Source organism: Vigna unguiculata, chromosome 1 (assembly GCF_037176805.1).
Source record: "Vigna unguiculata cultivar grain cowpea cultivar isolate G323 ecotype 2 chromosome 1, ASM3717680v1, whole genome shotgun sequence".
NCBI lineage: Eukaryota > Viridiplantae > Streptophyta > Magnoliopsida > Fabales > Fabaceae > Vigna > Vigna unguiculata.
The window spans coordinates 3411977-3432162 of record NC_140792.1 but is presented as its reverse complement, the minus strand read 5'-3'; the positions used below and the strand labels follow the sequence as shown (position 1 = coordinate 3432162).

The window sequence follows — 20186 nt, the reverse complement described above, 5'->3', positions numbered from 1 at the left end:
TTAGAATTCACTTTTGGAAAATATTTCATTCACAACCAAAATGTCCATCTACATTTATAGGGAACACAAAAACAAAAATGACAATTTGTAAGAGATGTGATGGAATGAAACGAGAGCAAAAGAAAGAAAAATAGGCGATAACTTGCGTTTATTGAGAATGTAAAGAGATACGAAGTTATGAATGTTTGTTACTGCATTGGAACCAAGTTTTTGTGTAAGGGTTGGTATACTTTACCACTTATGTAATGTAAAGTAGAAGTCCCACATTGTGCAGAATGTGAAAGAAAATAAACTTTATATAGTGGATCTCAAGCTTGTGTTCTCGCCGAGCTAAGTGACAAGAGCTTGTAACCCAAGTGGGGGCATGAAGGTGATGGAACAACTTTGTGGCTCCCTGGTTGGAGTTATGGATGCTAAAAGCTGGCTTGCCCATTCCAAGTTGAGAGTTGGGTGATGGGACTTGTGCGAAGGCATAAGTCTCATCTCTCTTAGACAAGAGGGCACTGCGTGAGGCTGGTTTCACAGAGCAACGATTACCTCTACCTCCCAATAGTGGAAGGATAACAAGTTGTCGCAACCACCCTCCAAAAAATCACCTAGGCAGCCTCACTTGCTTGGACCATCACCTTTTTTTCATTTTTTATTGAGTTTTGATTCAGCATTGCTTTACATTTGAGATATTTCTTAACATCTCTCTCTAACATCTAATTTTCCTTTTGTAGTTGTTATATTTTATTCCCTCAATGTAACATATACGAATAAGTCCATTACTTGTTTATACTATGTTAGTATACTAAACTCCACTTTTATACTTCAATGGTGACAAGCTATATTTTTCTGACCACAATGTTATTTTCTTAAAATTCTTTTAATGTGTTATAGTTACCTATATTCCTATATGTTTTGTACATTGTTTGCGAGTATAATGGTATCGTTTTGATAGATTTAACAACATTTGTTTTAAGTTTGAGATGTAATAATTAAAATAAAAGTAACAAAATATGTTTTTATATGTTTGAATGAGTAATTTTTTATTTGATATGTAAAAGTTAAAATGAATCAATAAAGTATTACATAAATTGTTTTGATTGAACTAGTTTTGTTTTTATTTAAAGTAATGGATTACTAATTGATTACTCTAGTGATGTATTAGTTGATAGGTTGTTTTTGCTCTAGAATAATGGACTACAATGATAAATAATAAATTCTTCTAGGAAACTATGTTTGAAAAATGGTTTCCAGGTTGTAATATATACGAGAGTTACATGTACAATTTTAATTTAAATTTTAACTTCCAACAAGATTGTAGGTTTAAATCTTACCTCTTGTCTTTTTCTTTTTGTTTAAAATAAGCCATCAAAAAGTAAAAAGTACTTTGCAGAGCAAGAACATCCTTCCTCAGTTTTGAATTAAGATACACACACATTTTTAAATTTTGGAATTCATCTCTCGGAATTCTACTTTTAGAAAAGATCTTTAGAATTCACTTTTGGAAAATATTTCATTCACAACCAAAATGTCCATCTACATTTATAGGGAACACAAAAACAAAAATGACAATTTGTAAGAGATGTGATGGAATGAAACGAGAGCAAAAGAAAGAAAAATAGGCGATAACTTGCGTTTATTGAGAATGTAAAGAGATACGAAGTTATGAATGTTTGTTACTGCATTGGAACCAAGTTTTTGTGTAAGGGTTGGTATACTTTACCACTTATGTAATGTAAAGTAGAAGTCCCACATTGTGCAGAATGTGAAAGAAAATAAACTTTATATAGTGGATCTCAAGCTTGTGTTCTCGCCGAGCTAAGTGACAAGAGCTTGTAACCCAAGTGGGGGCATGAAGGTGATGGAACAACTTTGTGGCTCCCTGGTTGGAGTTATGGATGCTAAAAGCTGGCTTGCCCATTCCAAGTTGAGAGTTGGGTGATGGGACTTGTGCGAAGGCATAAGTCTCATCTCTCTTAGACAAGAGGGCACTGCGTGAGGCTGGTTTCACAGAGCAACGATTACCTCTACCTCCCAATAGTGGAAGGATAACAAGTTGTCGCAACCACCCTCCAAAAAATCACCTAGGCAGCCTCACTTGCTTGGACCATCACCTTTTTTTCATTTTTTATTGAGTTTTGATTCAGCATTGCTTTACATTTGAGATATTTCTTAACATCTCTCTCTAACATCTAATTTTCCTTTTGTAGTTGTTATATTTTATTCCCTCAATGTAACATATACGAATAAGTCCATTACTTGTTTATACTATGTTAGTATACTAAACTCCACTTTTATACTTCAATGGTGACAAGCTATATTTTTCTGACCACAATGTTATTTTCTTAAAATTCTTTTAATGTGTTATAGTTACCTATATTCCTATATGTTTTGTACATTGTTTGCGAGTATAATGGTATCGTTTTGATAGATTTAACAACATTTGTTTTAAGTTTGAGATGTAATAATTAAAATAAAAGTAACAAAATATGTTTTTATATGTTTGAATGAGTAATTTTTTATTTGATATGTAAAAGTTAAAATGAATCAATAAAGTATTACATAAATTGTTTTGATTGAACTAGTTTTGTTTTTATTTAAAGTAATGGATTACTAATTGATTACTCTAGTGATGTATTAGTTGATAGGTTGTTTTTGCTCTAGAATAATGGACTACAATGATAAATAATAAATTCTTCTAGGAAACTATGTTTGAAAAATGGTTTCCAGGTTGTAATATATACGAGAGTTACATGTACAATTTTAATTTAAATTTTAACTTCCAACAAGATTGTAGGTTTAAATCTTACCTCTTGTCTTTTTCTTTTTGTTTAAAATAAGCCATCAAAAAGTAAAAAGTACTTTGCAGAGCAAGAACATCCTTCCTCAGTTTTGAATTAAGATACACACACATTTTTAAATTTTGGAATTCATCTCTCGGAATTCTACTTTTAGAAAAGATCTTTAGAATTCACTTTTGGAAAATATTTCATTCACAACCAAAATGTCCATCTACATTTATAGGGAACACAAAAACAAAAATGACAATTTGTAAGAGATGTGATGGAATGAAACGAGAGCAAAAGAAAGAAAAATAGGCGATAACTTGCGTTTATTGAGAATGTAAAGAGATACGAAGTTATGAATGTTTGTTACTGCATTGGAACCAAGTTTTTGTGTAAGGGTTGGTATACTTTACCACTTATGTAATGTAAAGTAGAAGTCCCACATTGTGCAGAATGTGAAAGAAAATAAACTTTATATAGTGGATCTCAAGCTTGTGTTCTCGCCGAGCTAAGTGACAAGAGCTTGTAACCCAAGTGGGGGCATGAAGGTGATGGAACAACTTTGTGGCTCCCTGGTTGGAGTTATGGATGCTAAAAGCTGGCTTGCCCATTCCAAGTTGAGAGTTGGGTGATGGGACTTGTGCGAAGGCATAAGTCTCATCTCTCTTAGACAAGAGGGCACTGCGTGAGGCTGGTTTCACAGAGCAACGATTACCTCTACCTCCCAATAGTGGAAGGATAACAAGTTGTCGCAACCACCCTCCAAAAAATCACCTAGGCAGCCTCACTTGCTTGGACCATCACCTTTTTTCATTTTTTATTGAGTTTTGATTCAGCATTGCTTTACATTTGAGATATTTCTTAACATCTCTCTCTAACATCTAATTTTCCTTTTGTAGTTGTTATATTTTATTCCCTCAATGTAACATATACGAATAAGTCCATTACTTGTTTATACTATGTTAGTATACTAAACTCCACTTTTATACTTCAGTGGTGACAAGCTATATTTTTCTGACCACAATGTTATTTTCTTAAAATTCTTTTAATGTGTTATAGTTACCTATATTCCTATATGTTTTGTACATTGTTTGCGAGTATAATGGTATCGTTTTGATAGATTTAACAACATTTGTTTTAAGTTTGAGATGTAATAATTAAAATAAAAGTAACAAAATATGTTTTTATATGTTTGAATGAGTAATTTTTTATTTTATTTGTAAAAGTTAAAATGAATCAATAAAGTATTACATAAATTGTTTTGATTGAACTAGTTTTGTTTTTATTTAAAGTAATGGATTACTAATTGATTACTCTAGTGATGTATTAGTTGATAGGTTGTTTTTGCTCTAGAATAATGGACTACAATGATAAATAATAAATTCTTCTAGGAAACTATGTTTGAAAAATGGTTTCCAGGTTGTAATATATACGAGAGTTACATGTACAATTTTAATTTAAATTTTAACTTCCAACAAGATTGTAGGTTTAAATCTTACCTCTTGTCTTTTTCTTTTTGTTTAAAATAAGCCATCAAAAAGTAAAAAGTACTTTGCAGAGCAAGAACATCCTTCCTCAGTTTTGAATTAAGATACACACACATTTTTAAATTTTGGAATTCATCTCTCGGAATTCTACTTTTAGAAAAGATCTTTAGAATTCACTTTTGGAAAATATTTCATTCACAACCAAAATGTCCATCTACATTTATAGGGAACACAAAAACAAAAATGACAATTTGTAAGAGATGTGATGGAATGAAACGAGAGCAAAAGAAAGAAAAATAGGCGATAACTTGCGTTTATTGAGAATGTAAAGAGATACGAAGTTATGAATGTTTGTTACTGCATTGGAACCAAGTTTTTGTGTAAGGGTTGGTATACTTTACCACTTATGTAATGTAAAGTAGAAGTCCCACATTGTGCAGAATGTGAAAGAAAATAAACTTTATATAGTGGATCTCAAGCTTGTGTTCTCGCCGAGCTAAGTGACAAGAGCTTGTAACCCAAGTGGGGGCATGAAGGTGATGGAACAACTTTGTGGCTCCCTGGTTGGAGTTATGGATGCTAAAAGCTGGCTTGCCCATTCCAAGTTGAGAGTTGGGTGATGGGACTTGTGCGAAGGCATAAGTCTCATCTCTCTTAGACAAGAGGGCACTGCGTGAGGCTGGTTTCACAGAGCAACGATTACCTCTACCTCCCAATAGTGGAAGGATAACAAGTTGTCGCAACCACCCTCCAAAAAATCACCTAGGCAGCCTCACTTGCTTGGACCATCACCTTTTTTCATTTTTTATTGAGTTTTGATTCAGCATTGCTTTACATTTGAGATATTTCTTAACATCTCTCTCTAACATCTAATTTTCCTTTTGTAGTTGTTATATTTTATTCCCTCAATGTAACATATACGAATAAGTCCATTACTTGTTTATACTATGTTAGTATACTAAACTCCACTTTTATACTTCAGTGGTGACAAGCTATATTTTTCTAACCACAATGTTATTTTCTTAAAATTCTTTTAATGTGTTATAGTTACCTATATTCCTATATGTTTTGTACATTGTTTGCGAGTATAATGGTATCGTTTTGATAGATTTAACAACATTTGTTTTAAGTTTGAGATGTAATAATTAAAATAAAAGTAACAAAATATGTTTTTATATGTTTGAATGAGTAATTTTTTATTTTATTTGTAAAAGTTAAAATGAATCAATAAAGTATTACATAAATTGTTTTGATTGAACTAGTTTTGTTTTTATTTAAAGTAATGGATTACTAATTGATTACTCTAGTGATGTATTAGTTGATAGGTTGTTTTTGCTCTAGAATAATGGACTACAATGATAAATAATAAATTCTTCTAGGAAACTATGTTTGAAAAATGGTTTCCAGGTTGTAATATATACGAGAGTTACATGTACAATTTTAATTTAAATTTTAACTTCCAACAAGATTGTAGGTTTAAATCTTACCTCTTGTCTTTTTCTTTTTGTTTAAAATAAGCCATCAAAAAGTAAAAAGTACTTTGCAGAGCAAGAACATCCTTCCTCAGTTTTGAATTAAGATACACACACATTTTTAAATTTTGGAATTCATCTCTCGGAATTCTACTTTTAGAAAAGATCTTTAGAATTCACTTTTGGAAAATATTTCATTCACAACCAAAATGTCCATCTACATTTATAGGGAACACAAAAACAAAAATGACAATTTGTAAGAGATGTGATGGAATGAAACGAGAGCAAAAGAAAGAAAAATAGGCGATAACTTGCGTTTATTGAGAATGTAAAGAGATACGAAGTTATGAATGTTTGTTACTGCATTGGAACCAAGTTTTTGTGTAAGGGTTGGTATACTTTACCACTTATGTAATGTAAAGTAGAAGTCCCACATTGTGCAGAATGTGAAAGAAAATAAACTTTATATAGTGGATCTCAAGCTTGTGTTCTCGCCGAGCTAAGTGACAAGAGCTTGTAACCCAAGTGGGGGCATGAAGGTGATGGAACAACTTTGTGGCTCCCTGGTTGGAGTTATGGATGCTAAAAGCTGGCTTGCCCATTCCAAGTTGAGAGTTGGGTGATGGGACTTGTGCGAAGGCATAAGTCTCATCTCTCTTAGACAAGAGGGCACTGCGTGAGGCTGGTTTCACAGAGCAACGATTACCTCTACCTCCCAATAGTGGAAGGATAACAAGTTGTCGCAACCACCCTCCAAAAAATCACCTAGGCAGCCTCACTTGCTTGGACCATCACCTTTTTTCATTTTTTATTGAGTTTTGATTCAGCATTGCTTTACATTTGAGATATTTCTTAACATCTCTCTCTAACATCTAATTTTCCTTTTGTAGTTGTTATATTTTATTCCCTCAATGTAACATATACGAATAAGTCCATTACTTGTTTATACTATGTTAGTATACTAAACTCCACTTTTATACTTCAGTGGTGACAAGCTATATTTTTCTAACCACAATGTTATTTTCTTAAAATTCTTTTAATGTGTTATAGTTACCTATATTCCTATATGTTTTGAACATTGTTTGCGAGTATAATGGTATCGTTTTGATTGATTTAACAACATTTATTTTAAGTTTGAGCTGTAATAATTAAAAAAAAAACTAACAAAATATGTTTTTATATGTTTGAATGAGTATTTTTTTATTTTATTTGTAAAAGTTAAAGTGAATCAATAATTATATCATATGCCAACAAATACAATTTTAATATTGATCTAAATGAACGAATACCCAATTAAAAAAATATAGTTAAGTACTTCAAATCACAGAAGCATCAAATTATAACTGTTAATTAAAAAGTAATTGATTATATCAAATCCCAATGTGTAAGTACCATACATAACACATAATAAAACATAATCTCAATTATCACAAATACTAATTTATAAAACGTAAAATCTATATTTTTTTATCTTTTCATTTATATAAAATGATGTTTCAGGCACATTATACGGTATGTACCAAAGCTTCCTTTTTTTGTACAATAAAAGGCATTTTTCAATTAAAGAAAGCGTAAGGTCAGGATGGCCGAGTGGTCTAAGGCGCCAGACTCAAGTTCTGGTCTTCGTGAGAAGGCGTGGGTTCAAATCCCACTTCTGACACTTTAAATAATATAAATTTTAGTTATGAAATTTAGATTTACCGAAATTAGTTAATTTTAGAGAAACTTTGGTAGAGGAATGAAAATGAAAATGTGATGATAGTAAAAAATTTAATAATGGAAAAATGTTGTAAAGACTATTAATAATTTGGTATATTACATTTTAAGTACGGATAGTTTTAGTGTACTAATGTTGAGTAAATAAATTAATTTTTTACATAAACAACCAAAAGCAAGTTTAACTTTTATGTTCTTTTTTTTCATTTTGTTTAAAATTAGCAATATGTATCGCAGGGGTTGATTTTCCACAAGACCTTATCGATGCTCAAAGAAAATTACACATTGTCGATTTACGCCAAAGCCACAACATCACACTCCGTCGTTGGTTGTCTTGATATCCAAACGGTTGGGGCTTGAAGTCGTGGCTAGTTGGTGTAGCAATTTCTCCGGACTAATATTAGCGGGTCAATAACCTATCAACCACAGGTCGCATAGCTCGATCTAGCAGGCCTCACTTGCTTGGACCATCACCTTTTTCATTTCTGATTGAGCTTTCATTCAGCATTGCTTTACATTTGAGATATTTCTTAACATCTCTCTCTAACATCTAATTTTCCTTTTGCAGTTGTTATATTTTATTCCCTCAATGTAACATATACGAATAAGTCCATTACTTTTTTATACTATGTTAGTATACTAAACTCCACTTTTATACTTCAATGGTAACAGGCTATAGTTTTCTAACCACAATGTCATTTTCTTAGAATTCTTTAAATGTGTTATAGTTACCTATATTCCTATATGTTTTGTACATTGTTTGCGAGTATAATGGTATCGTTTTGATAGATTTAACAACATTTGTTTTAAGTTTGAGATGTAATAATTAAAATAAAAGTAACAAAATATGTTTTTATATGTTTGAATGAGTAATTTTTTATTTGATATGTAAAAGTTAAAATGAATCAATAAAGTATTACATAAATTGTTTTGATTGAACTAGTTTTGTTTTTATTTAAAGTAATGGATTACTAATTGATTACTCTAGTGATGTATTAGTTGATAGGTTGTTTTTGCTCTAGAATAATGGACTACAATGATAAATAATAAATTCTTCTAGGAAACTATGTTTGAAAAATGGTTTCAAGGTTGTAATATATACGAGAGTTACATGTACAATTTTAATTTAAATTTTAACTTCCAACAAGATTGTAGGTTTAAATCTTACCTCTTGTCTTTTTCTTTTTGTTTAAAATAAGCCATCAAAAAGTAAAAAGTACTTTGCAGAGCAAGAACATCCTTCCTCAGTTTTGAATTAAGATACACACACATTTTTAAATTTTGGAATTCATCTCTCGGAATTCTACTTTTAGAAAATATCTTTAGAATTCACTTTTGGAAAATATTTCATTCACAACCAAAATGTCCATCTACATTTATAGGGAACACAAAAACAAAAATGACAATTTGTAAGAGATGTGATGGAATGAAACGAGAGCAAAAGAAAGAAAAATAGGCGATAACTTGCGTTTATTGAGAATGTAAAGAGATACGAAGTTATGAATGTTTGTTACTGCATTGGAACCAAGTTTTTGTGTAAGGGTTGGTATACTTTACCACTTATGTAATGTAAAGTAGAAGTCCCACATTGTGCAGAATGTGAAAGAAAATAAACTTTATATAGTGGATCTCAAGCTTGTGTTCTCGCCGAGCTAAGTGACAAGAGCTTGTAACCCAAGTGGGGGCATGAAGGTGATGGAACAACTTTGTGGCTCCCTGGTTGGAGTTATGGATGCTAAAAGCTGGCTTGTCCATTCCAAGTTGAGAGTTGGGTGATGGGACTTGTGCGAAGGCATAAGTCTCATCTCTCTTAGACAAGAGGGCACTGCGTGAGGCTGGTTTCACAGAGCAACGATTACCTCTACCTCCCAATAGTGGAAGGATAACAAGTTGTCGCAACCACCCTCCAAAAAATCACCTAGGCAGCCTCACTTGCTTGGACCATCACCTTTTTTTCATTTTTTATTGAGTTTTGATTCAGCATTGCTTTACATTTGAGATATTTCTTAACATCTCTCTCTAACATCTAATTTTCCTTTTGTAGTTGTTATATTTTATTCCCTCAATGTAACATATACGAATAAGTCCATTACTTGTTTATACTATGTTAGTATACTAAACTCCACTTTTATACTTCAATGGTGACAAGCTATATTTTTCTGACCACAATGTTATTTTCTTAAAATTCTTTTAATGTGTTATAGTTACCTATATTCCTATATGTTTTGTACATTGTTTGCGAGTATAATGGTATCGTTTTGATAGATTTAACAACATTTGTTTTAAGTTTGAGATGTAATAATTAAAATAAAAGTAACAAAATATGTTTTTATATGTTTGAATGAGTAATTTTTTATTTGATATGTAAAAGTTAAAATGAATCAATAAAGTATTACATAAATTGTTTTGATTGAACTAGTTTTGTTTTTATTTAAAGTAATGGATTACTAATTGATTACTCTAGTGATGTATTAGTTGATAGGTTGTTTTTGCTCTAGAATAATGGACTACAATGATAAATAATAAATTCTTCTAGGAAACTATGTTTGAAAAATGGTTTCCAGGTTGTAATATATACGAGAGTTACATGTACAATTTTAATTTAAATTTTAACTTCCAACAAGATTGTAGGTTTAAATCTTACCTCTTGTCTTTTTCTTTTTGTTTAAAATAAGCCATCAAAAAGTAAAAAGTACTTTGCAGAGCAAGAACATCCTTCCTCAGTTTTGAATTAAGATACACACACATTTTTAAATTTTGGAATTCATCTCTCGGAATTCTACTTTTAGAAAAGATCTTTAGAATTCACTTTTGGAAAATATTTCATTCACAACCAAAATGTCCATCTACATTTATAGGGAACACAAAAACAAAAATGACAATTTGTAAGAGATGTGATGGAATGAAACGAGAGCAAAAGAAAGAAAAATAGGCGATAACTTGCGTTTATTGAGAATGTAAAGAGATACGAAGTTATGAATGTTTGTTACTGCATTGGAACCAAGTTTTTGTGTAAGGGTTGGTATACTTTACCACTTATGTAATGTAAAGTAGAAGTCCCACATTGTGCAGAATGTGAAAGAAAATAAACTTTATATAGTGGATCTCAAGCTTGTGTTCTCGCCGAGCTAAGTGACAAGAGCTTGTAACCCAAGTGGGGGCATGAAGGTGATGGAACAACTTTGTGGCTCCCTGGTTGGAGTTATGGATGCTAAAAGCTGGCTTGCCCATTCCAAGTTGAGAGTTGGGTGATGGGACTTGTGCGAAGGCATAAGTCTCATCTCTCTTAGACAAGAGGGCACTGCGTGAGGCTGGTTTCACAGAGCAACGATTACCTCTACCTCCCAATAGTGGAAGGATAACAAGTTGTCGCAACCACCCTCCAAAAAATCACCTAGGCAGCCTCACTTGCTTGGACCATCACCTTTTTTTCATTTTTTATTGAGTTTTGATTCAGCATTGCTTTACATTTGAGATATTTCTTAACATCTCTCTCTAACATCTAATTTTCCTTTTGTAGTTGTTATATTTTATTCCCTCAATGTAACATATACGAATAAGTCCATTACTTGTTTATACTATGTTAGTATACTAAACTCCACTTTTATACTTCAATGGTGACAAGCTATATTTTTCTGACCACAATGTTATTTTCTTAAAATTCTTTTAATGTGTTATAGTTACCTATATTCCTATATGTTTTGTACATTGTTTGCGAGTATAATGGTATCGTTTTGATAGATTTAACAACATTTGTTTTAAGTTTGAGATGTAATAATTAAAATAAAAGTAACAAAATATGTTTTTATATGTTTGAATGAGTAATTTTTTATTTGATATGTAAAAGTTAAAATGAATCAATAAAGTATTACATAAATTGTTTTGATTGAACTAGTTTTGTTTTTATTTAAAGTAATGGGTTACTAATTGATTACTCTAGTGATGTATTAGTTGATAGGTTGTTTTTGCTCTAGAATAATGGACTACAATGATAAATAATAAATTCTTCTAGGAAACTATGTTTGAAAAATGGTTTCAAGGTTGTAATATATACGAGAGTTACATGTACAATTTTAATTTAAATTTTAACTTCCAACAAGATTGTAGGTTTAAATCTTACCTCTTGTCTTTTTCTTTTTGTTTAAAATAAGCCATCAAAAAGTAAAAAGTACTTTGCAGAGCAAGAACATCCTTCCTCAGTTTTGAATTAAGATACACACACATTTTTAAATTTTGGAATTCATCTCTCGGAATTCTACTTTTAGAAAAGATCTTTAGAATTCACTTTTGGAAAATATTTCATTCACAACCAAAATGTCCATCTACATTTATAGGGAACACAAAAACAAAAATGACAATTTGTAAGAGATGTGATGGAATGAAACGAGAGCAAGAGAAAGAAAAATAGGCGATAACTTGCGTTTATTGAGAATGTAAAGAGATACGAAGTTATGAATGTTTGTTACTGCATTGGAACCAAGTTTTTGTGTAAGGGTTGGTATACTTTACCACTTATGTAATGTAAAGTAGAAGTCCCACATTGTGCAGAATGTGAAAGAAAATAAACTTTATATAGTGGATCTCAAGCTTGTGTTCTCGCCGAGCTAAGTGACAAGAGCTTGTAACCCAAGTGGGGGCATGAAGGTGATGGAACAACTTTGTGGCTCCCTGGTTGGAGTTATGGATGCTAAAAGCTGGCTTGCCCATTCCAAGTTGAGAGTTGGGTGATGGGACTTGTGCGAAGGCATAAGTCTCATCTCTCTTAGACAAGAGGGCACTGCGTGAGGCTGGTTTCACAGAGCAACGATTACCTCTACCTCCCAATAGTGGAAGGATAACAAGTTGTCGCAACCACCCTCCAAAAAATCACCTAGGCAGCCTCACTTGCTTGGACCATCACCTTTTTTTCATTTTTTATTGAGTTTTGATTCAGCATTGCTTTACATTTGAGATATTTCTTAACATCTCTCTCTAACATCTAATTTTCCTTTTGTAGTTGTTATATTTTATTCCCTCAATGTAACATATACGAATAAGTCCATTACTTGTTTATACTATGTTAGTATACTAAACTCCACTTTTATACTTCAATGGTGACAAGCTATATTTTTCTGACCACAATGTTATTTTCTTAAAATTCTTTTAATGTGTTATAGTTACCTATATTCCTATATGTTTTGTACATTGTTTGCGAGTATAATGGTATCGTTTTGATAGATTTAACAACATTTGTTTTAAGTTTGAGATGTAATAATTAAAATAAAAGTAACAAAATATGTTTTTATATGTTTGAATGAGTAATTTTTTATTTGATATGTAAAAGTTAAAATGAATCAATAAAGTATTACATAAATTGTTTTGATTGAACTAGTTTTGTTTTTATTTAAAGTAATGGATTACTAATTGATTACTCTAGTGATGTATTAGTTGATAGGTTGTTTTTGCTCTAGAATAATGGACTACAATGATAAATAATAAATTCTTCTAGGAAACTATGTTTGAAAAATGGTTTCCAGGTTGTAATATATACGAGAGTTACATGTACAATTTTAATTTAAATTTTAACTTCCAACAAGATTGTAGGTTTAAATCTTACCTCTTGTCTTTTTCTTTTTGTTTAAAATAAGCCATCAAAAAGTAAAAAGTACTTTGCAGAGCAAGAACATCCTTCCTCAGTTTTGAATTAAGATACACACACATTTTTAAATTTTGGAATTCATCTCTCGGAATTCTACTTTTAGAAAAGATCTTTAGAATTCACTTTTGGAAAATATTTCATTCACAACCAAAATGTCCATCTACATTTATAGGGAACACAAAAACAAAAATGACAATTTGTAAGAGATGTGATGGAATGAAACGAGAGCAAAAGAAAGAAAAATAGGCGATAACTTGCGTTTATTGAGAATGTAAAGAGATACGAAGTTATGAATGTTTGTTACTGCATTGGAACCAAGTTTTTGTGTAAGGGTTGGTATACTTTACCACTTATGTAATGTAAAGTAGAAGTCCCACATTGTGCAGAATGTGAAAGAAAATAAACTTTATATAGTGGATCTCAAGCTTGTGTTCTCGCCGAGCTAAGTGACAAGAGCTTGTAACCCAAGTGGGGGCATGAAGGTGATGGAACAACTTTGTGGCTCCCTGGTTGGAGTTATGGATGCTAAAAGCTGGCTTGCCCATTCCAAGTTGAGAGTTGGGTGATGGGACTTGTGCGAAGGCATAAGTCTCATCTCTCTTAGACAAGAGGGCACTGCGTGAGGCTGGTTTCACAGAGCAACGATTACCTCTACCTCCCAATAGTGGAAGGATAACAAGTTGTCGCAACCACCCTCCAAAAAATCACCTAGGCAGCCTCACTTGCTTGGACCATCACCTTTTTTTCATTTTTTATTGAGTTTTGATTCAGCATTGCTTTACATTTGAGATATTTCTTAACATCTCTCTCTAACATCTAATTTTCCTTTTGTAGTTGTTATATTTTATTCCCTCAATGTAACATATACGAATAAGTCCATTACTTGTTTATACTATGTTAGTATACTAAACTCCACTTTTATACTTCAATGGTGACAAGCTATATTTTTCTGACCACAATGTTATTTTCTTAAAATTCTTTTAATGTGTTATAGTTACCTATATTCCTATATGTTTTGTACATTGTTTGCGAGTATAATGGTATCGTTTTGATAGATTTAACAACATTTGTTTTAAGTTTGAGATGTAATAATTAAAATAAAAGTAACAAAATATGTTTTTATATGTTTGAATGAGTAATTTTTTATTTGATATGTAAAAGTTAAAATGAATCAATAAAGTATTACATAAATTGTTTTGATTGAACTAGTTTTGTTTTTATTTAAAGTAATGGGTTACTAATTGATTACTCTAGTGATGTATTAGTTGATAGGTTGTTTTTGCTCTAGAATAATGGACTACAATGATAAATAATAAATTCTTCTAGGAAACTATGTTTGAAAAATGGTTTCAAGGTTGTAATATATACGAGAGTTACATGTACAATTTTAATTTAAATTTTAACTTCCAACAAGATTGTAGGTTTAAATCTTACCTCTTGTCTTTTTCTTTTTGTTTAAAATAAGCCATCAAAAAGTAAAAAGTACTTTGCAGAGCAAGAACATCCTTCCTCAGTTTTGAATTAAGATACACACACATTTTTAAATTTTGGAATTCATCTCTCGGAATTCTACTTTTAGAAAAGATCTTTAGAATTCACTTTTGGAAAATATTTCATTCACAACCAAAATGTCCATCTACATTTATAGGGAACACAAAAACAAAAATGACAATTTGTAAGAGATGTGATGGAATGAAACGAGAGCAAGAGAAAGAAAAATAGGCGATAACTTGCGTTTATTGAGAATGTAAAGAGATACGAAGTTATGAATGTTTGTTACTGCATTGGAACCAAGTTTTTGTGTAAGGGTTGGTATACTTTACCACTTATGTAATGTAAAGTAGAAGTCCCACATTGTGCAGAATGTGAAAGAAAATAAACTTTATATAGTGGATCTCAAGCTTGTGTTCTCGCCGAGCTAAGTGACAAGAGCTTGTAACCCAAGTGGGGGCATGAAGGTGATGGAACAACTTTGTGGCTCCCTGGTTGGAGTTATGGAGGACCATCACCTTTTTTTCATTTTTTATTGAGTTTTGATTCAGCATTGCTTTACATTTGAGATATTTCTTAACATCTCTCTCTAACATCTAATTTTCCTTTTGTAGTTGTTATATTTTATTCCCTCAATGTAACATATACGAATAAGTCCATTACTTGTTTATACTATGTTAGTATACTAAACTCCACTTTTATACTTCAATGGTGACAAGCTATATTTTTCTGACCACAATGTTATTTTCTTAAAATTCTTTTAATGTGTTATAGTTACCTATATTCCTATATGTTTTGTACATTGTTTGCGAGTATAATGGTATCGTTTTGATAGATTTAACAACATTTGTTTTAAGTTTGAGATGTAATAATTAAAATAAAAGTAACAAAATATGTTTTTATATGTTTGAATGAGTAATTTTTTATTTGATATGTAAAAGTTAAAATGAATCAATAAAGTATTACATAAATTGTTTTGATTGAACTAGTTTTGTTTTTATTTAAAGTAATGGATTACTAATTGATTACTCTAGTGATGTATTAGTTGATAGGTTGTTTTTGCTCTAGAATAATGGACTACAATGATAAATAATAAATTCTTCTAGGAAACTATGTTTGAAAAATGGTTTCAAGGTTGTAATATATACGAGAGTTACATGTACAATTTTAATTTAAATTTTAACTTCCAACAAGATTGTAGGTTTAAATCTTACCTCTTGTCTTTTTCTTTTTGTTTAAAATAAGCCATCAAAAAGTAAAAAGTACTTTGCAGAGCAAGAACATCCTTCCTCAGTTTTGAATTAAGATACACACACATTTTTAAATTTTGGAATTCATCTCTCGGAATTCTACTTTTAGAAAAGATCTTTAGAATTCACTTTTGGAAAATATTTCATTCACAACCAAAATGTCCATCTATATTTATAGGGAACACAAAAACAAAAATGACAATTTGTAAGAGATGTGATGGAATGAAACGAGAGCAAGAGAAAGAAAAATAGGCGATAACTTGCGTTTATTGAGAATGTAAAGAGATACGAAGTTATGAATGTTTGTTACTGCATTGGAACCAAGTTTTTGTGTAAGGGTTGGTATACTTTACCACTTATGTAATGTAAAGTAGAAGTCCCACATTGTGCAGAATGTGAAAGAAAATAAACTTTATATAGTGGATCTCAAGCTTGTGTTCTCGCCGAGCTAAGTGACAAGAGCTTGTAACCCAAGTGGGGGCATGAAGGTGATGGAACAACTTTGTGGCTCCCTGGTTGGAGTTATGGATGCTAAAAGCTGGCTTGTCCATTCCAAGTTGAGAGTTGGGTGATGGGACTTGTGCGAAGGCATAAGTCTCATCTCTCTTAGACAAGAGGGCACTGCGTGAGGCTGGTTTCACAGAGCAACGATTACCTCTACCTCCCAATAGTGGAAGGATAACAAGTTGTCGCAACCACCCTCCAAAAAATCACCTAGGCAGCCTCACTTGCTTGGACCATCACCTTTTTTTCATTTTTTATTGAGTTTTGATTCAGCATTGCTTTACATTTGAGATATTTCTTAACATCTCTCTCTAACATCTAATTTTCCTTTTGTAGTTGTTATATTTTATTCCCTCAATGTAACATATACGAATAAGTCCATTACTTGTTTATACTATGTTAGTATACTAAACTCCACTTTTATACTTCAATGGTGACAAGCTATATTTTTCTGACCACAATGTTATTTTCTTAAAATTCTTTTAATGTGTTATAGTTACCTATATTCCTATATGTTTTGTACATTGTTTGCGAGTATAATGGTATCGTTTTGATAGATTTAACAACATTTGTTTTAAGTTTGAGATGTAATAATTAAAATAAAAGTAACAAAATATGTTTTTATATGTTTGAATGAGTAATTTTTTATTTGATATGTAAAAGTTAAAATGAATCAATAAAGTATTACATAAATTGTTTTGATTGAACTAGTTTTGTTTTTATTTAAAGTAATGGATTACTAATTGATTACTCTAGTGATGTATTAGTTGATAGGTTGTTTTTGCTCTAGAATAATGGACTACAATGATAAATAATAAATTCTTCTAGGAAACTATGTTTGAAAAATGGTTTCAAGGTTGTAATATATACGAGAGTTACATGTACAATTTTAATTTAAATTTTAACTTCCAACAAGATTGTAGGTTTAAATCTTACCTCTTGTCTTTTTCTTTTTGTTTAAAATAAGCCATCAAAAAGTAAAAAGTACTTTGCAGAGCAAGAACATCCTTCCTCAGTTTTGAATTAAGATACACACACATTTTTAAATTTTGGAATTCATCTCTCGGAATTCTACTTTTAGAAAAGATCTTTAGAATTCACTTTTGGAAAATATTTCATTCACAACCAAAATGTCCATCTACATTTATAGGGAACACAAAAACAAAAATGACAATTTGTAAGAGATGTGATGGAATGAAACGAGAGCAAGAGAAAGAAAAATAGGCGATAACTTGCGTTTATTGAGAATGTAAAGAGATACGAAGTTATGAATGTTTGTTACTGCATTGGAACCAAGTTTTTGTGTAAGGGTTGGTATACTTTACCATTTATGTAATGTAAAGTAGAAGTCCCACATTGTGCAGAATGTGAAAGAAAATAAACTTTATATAGTGGATCTCAAGCTTGTGTTCTCGCCGAGCTAAGTGACAAGAGCTTGTAACCCAAGTGGGGGCATGAAGGTGATGGAACAACTTTGTGGCTCCCTGGTTGGAGTTATGGATGCTAAAAGCTGGCTTGCCCATTCCAAGTTGAGAGTTGGGTGATGGGACTTGTGCGAAGGCATAAGTCTCATCTCTCTTAGACAAGAGGGCACTGCGTGAGGCTGGTTTCACAGAGCAACGATTACCTCTACCTCCCAATAGTGGAAGGATAACAAGTTGTCGCAACCACCCTCCAAAAAATCACCTAGGCAGCCTCACTTGCTTGGACCATCACCTTTTTTTCATTTTTTATTGAGTTTTGATTCAGCATTGCTTTACATTTGAGATATTTCTTAACATCTCTCTCTAACATCTAATTTTCCTTTTGTAGTTGTTATATTTTATTCCCTCAATGTAACATATACGAATAAGTCCATTACTTGTTTATACTATGTTAGTATACTAAACTCCACTTTTATACTTCAATGGTGACAAGCTATATTTTTCTGACCACAATGTTATTTTCTTAAAATTCTTTTAATGTGTTATAGTTACCTATATTCCTATATGTTTTGTACATTGTTTGCGAGTATAATGGTATCGTTTTGATAGATTTAACAACATTTGTTTTAAGTTTGAGATGTAATAATTAAAATAAAAGTAACAAAATATGTTTTTATATGTTTGAATGAGTAATTTTTTATTTGATATGTAAAAGTTAAAATGAATCAATAAAGTATTACATAAATTGTTTTGATTGAACTAGTTTTGTTTTTATTTAAAGTAATGGATTACTAATTGATTACTCTAGTGATGTATTAGTTGATAGGTTGTTTTTGCTCTAGAATAATGGACTACAATGATAAATAATAAATTCTTCTAGGAAACTATGTTTGAAAAATGGTTTCAAGGTTGTAATATATACGAGAGTTACATGTACAATTTTAATTTAAATTTTAACTTCCAACAAGATTGTAGGTTTAAATCTTACCTCTTGTCTTTTTCTTTTTGTTTAAAATAAGCCATCAAAAAGTAAAAAGTACTTTGCAGAGCAAGAACATCCTTCCTCAGTTTTGAATTAAGATACACACACATTTTTAAATTTTGGAATTCATCTCTCGGAATTCTACTTTTAGAAAAGATCTTTAGAATTCACTTTTGGAAAATATTTCATTCACAACCAAAATGTCCATCTACATTTATAGGGAACACAAAAACAAAAATGACAATTTGTAAGAGATGTGATGGAATGAAACGAGAGCAAGAGAAAGAAAAATAGGCGATAACTTGCGTTTATTGAGAATGTAAAGAGATACGAAGTTATGAATGTTTGTTACTGCATTGGAACCAAGTTTTTGTGTAAGGGTTGGTATACTTTACCACTTATGTAATGTAAAGTAGAAGTCCCACATTGTGCAGAATGTGAAAGAAAATAAACTTTATATAGTGGATCTCAAGCTTGTGTTCTCGCCGAGCTAAGTGACAAGAGCTTGTAACCCAAGTGGGGGCATGAAGGTGATGGAACAACTTTGTGGCTCCCTGGTTGGAGTTATGGATGCTAAAAGCTGGCTTGCCCATTCCAAGTTGAGAGTTGGGTGATGGGACTTGTGCGAAGGCATAAGTCTCATCTCTCTTAGACAAGAGGGCACTGCGTGAGGCTGGTTTCACAGAGCAACGATTACCTCTACCTCCCAATAGTGGAAGGATAACAAGTTGTCGCAACCACCCTCCAAAAAATCACCTAGGCAGCCTCACTTGCTTGGACCATCACCTTTTTTTCATTTTTTATTGAGTTTTGATTCAGCATTGCTTTACATTTGAGATATTTCTTAACATCTCTCTCTAACATCTAATTTTCCTTTTGTAGTTGTTATATTTTATTCCCTCAATGTAACATATACGAATAAGTCCATTACTTGTTTATACTATGTTAGTATACTAAACTCCACTTTTATACTTCAATGGTGACAAGCTATATTTTTCTGACCACAATGTTATTTTCTTAAAATTCTTTTAATGTGTTATAGTTACCTATATTCCTATATGTTTTGTACATTGTTTGCGAGTATAATGGTATCGTTTTGATAGATTTAACAACATTTGTTTTAAGTTTGAGATGTAATAATTAAAATAAAAGTAACAAAATATGTTTTTATATGTTTGAATGAGTAATTTTTTATTTGATATGTAAAAGTTAAAATGAATCAATAAAGTATTACATAAATTGTTTTGATTGAACTAGTTTTGTTTTTATTTAAAGTAATGGATTACTAATTGATTACTCTAGTGATGTATTAGTTGATAGGTTGTTTTTGCTCTAGAATAATGGACTACAATGATAAATAATAAATTCTTCTAGGAAACTATGTTTGAAAAATGGTTTCAAGGTTGTAATATATACGAGAGTTACATGTACAATTTTAATTTAAATTT

At 31.3% G+C, this 20186-nt stretch overlaps 13 non-coding genes across 13 annotated transcripts; all 13 read left to right on the top strand.

The window, feature by feature from the left end:
• The first annotated feature begins 324 nt into the window (after positions 1-324).
• On the top strand, positions 325-630 carry LOC146888621 (signal recognition particle RNA). The gene has a single exon (XR_014984921.1).
• A 1170-nt stretch (positions 631-1800) lies between these two features.
• On the top strand, positions 1801-2106 carry LOC146888620 (signal recognition particle RNA). Its single transcript, XR_014984920.1, has one exon.
• A 1170-nt stretch (positions 2107-3276) lies between these two features.
• On the top strand, positions 3277-3582 carry LOC146888619 (signal recognition particle RNA). Its single transcript, XR_014984919.1, has one exon.
• A 1169-nt stretch (positions 3583-4751) lies between these two features.
• LOC146888618 (signal recognition particle RNA) lies at positions 4752-5057 on the top strand. The gene has a single exon (XR_014984918.1).
• Positions 5058-6226: 1169 nt separating this feature from the next.
• On the top strand, positions 6227-6532 carry LOC146888617 (signal recognition particle RNA). The gene has a single exon (XR_014984917.1).
• Positions 6533-7309: 777 nt separating this feature from the next.
• Positions 7310-7393, top strand: TRNAL-CAA (transfer RNA leucine (anticodon CAA)). The gene has a single exon. It is a non-coding gene; the product is annotated as a tRNA-Leu (tRNA).
• A 1702-nt stretch (positions 7394-9095) lies between these two features.
• On the top strand, positions 9096-9401 carry LOC146888616 (signal recognition particle RNA). The gene has a single exon (XR_014984925.1).
• Positions 9402-10571: 1170 nt separating this feature from the next.
• On the top strand, positions 10572-10877 carry LOC146888615 (signal recognition particle RNA). Its single transcript, XR_014984916.1, has one exon.
• Positions 10878-12047: 1170 nt separating this feature from the next.
• On the top strand, positions 12048-12353 carry LOC146888614 (signal recognition particle RNA). The gene has a single exon (XR_014984915.1).
• A 1170-nt stretch (positions 12354-13523) lies between these two features.
• On the top strand, positions 13524-13829 carry LOC146888613 (signal recognition particle RNA). The gene has a single exon (XR_014984914.1).
• Positions 13830-16270: 2441 nt separating this feature from the next.
• LOC146888612 (signal recognition particle RNA) lies at positions 16271-16576 on the top strand. The gene has a single exon (XR_014984923.1).
• Positions 16577-17746: 1170 nt separating this feature from the next.
• LOC146888611 (signal recognition particle RNA) lies at positions 17747-18052 on the top strand. Its single transcript, XR_014984913.1, has one exon.
• Positions 18053-19222: 1170 nt separating this feature from the next.
• On the top strand, positions 19223-19528 carry LOC146888610 (signal recognition particle RNA). The gene has a single exon (XR_014984912.1).
• Positions 19529-20186: the final 658 nt, after the last annotated feature.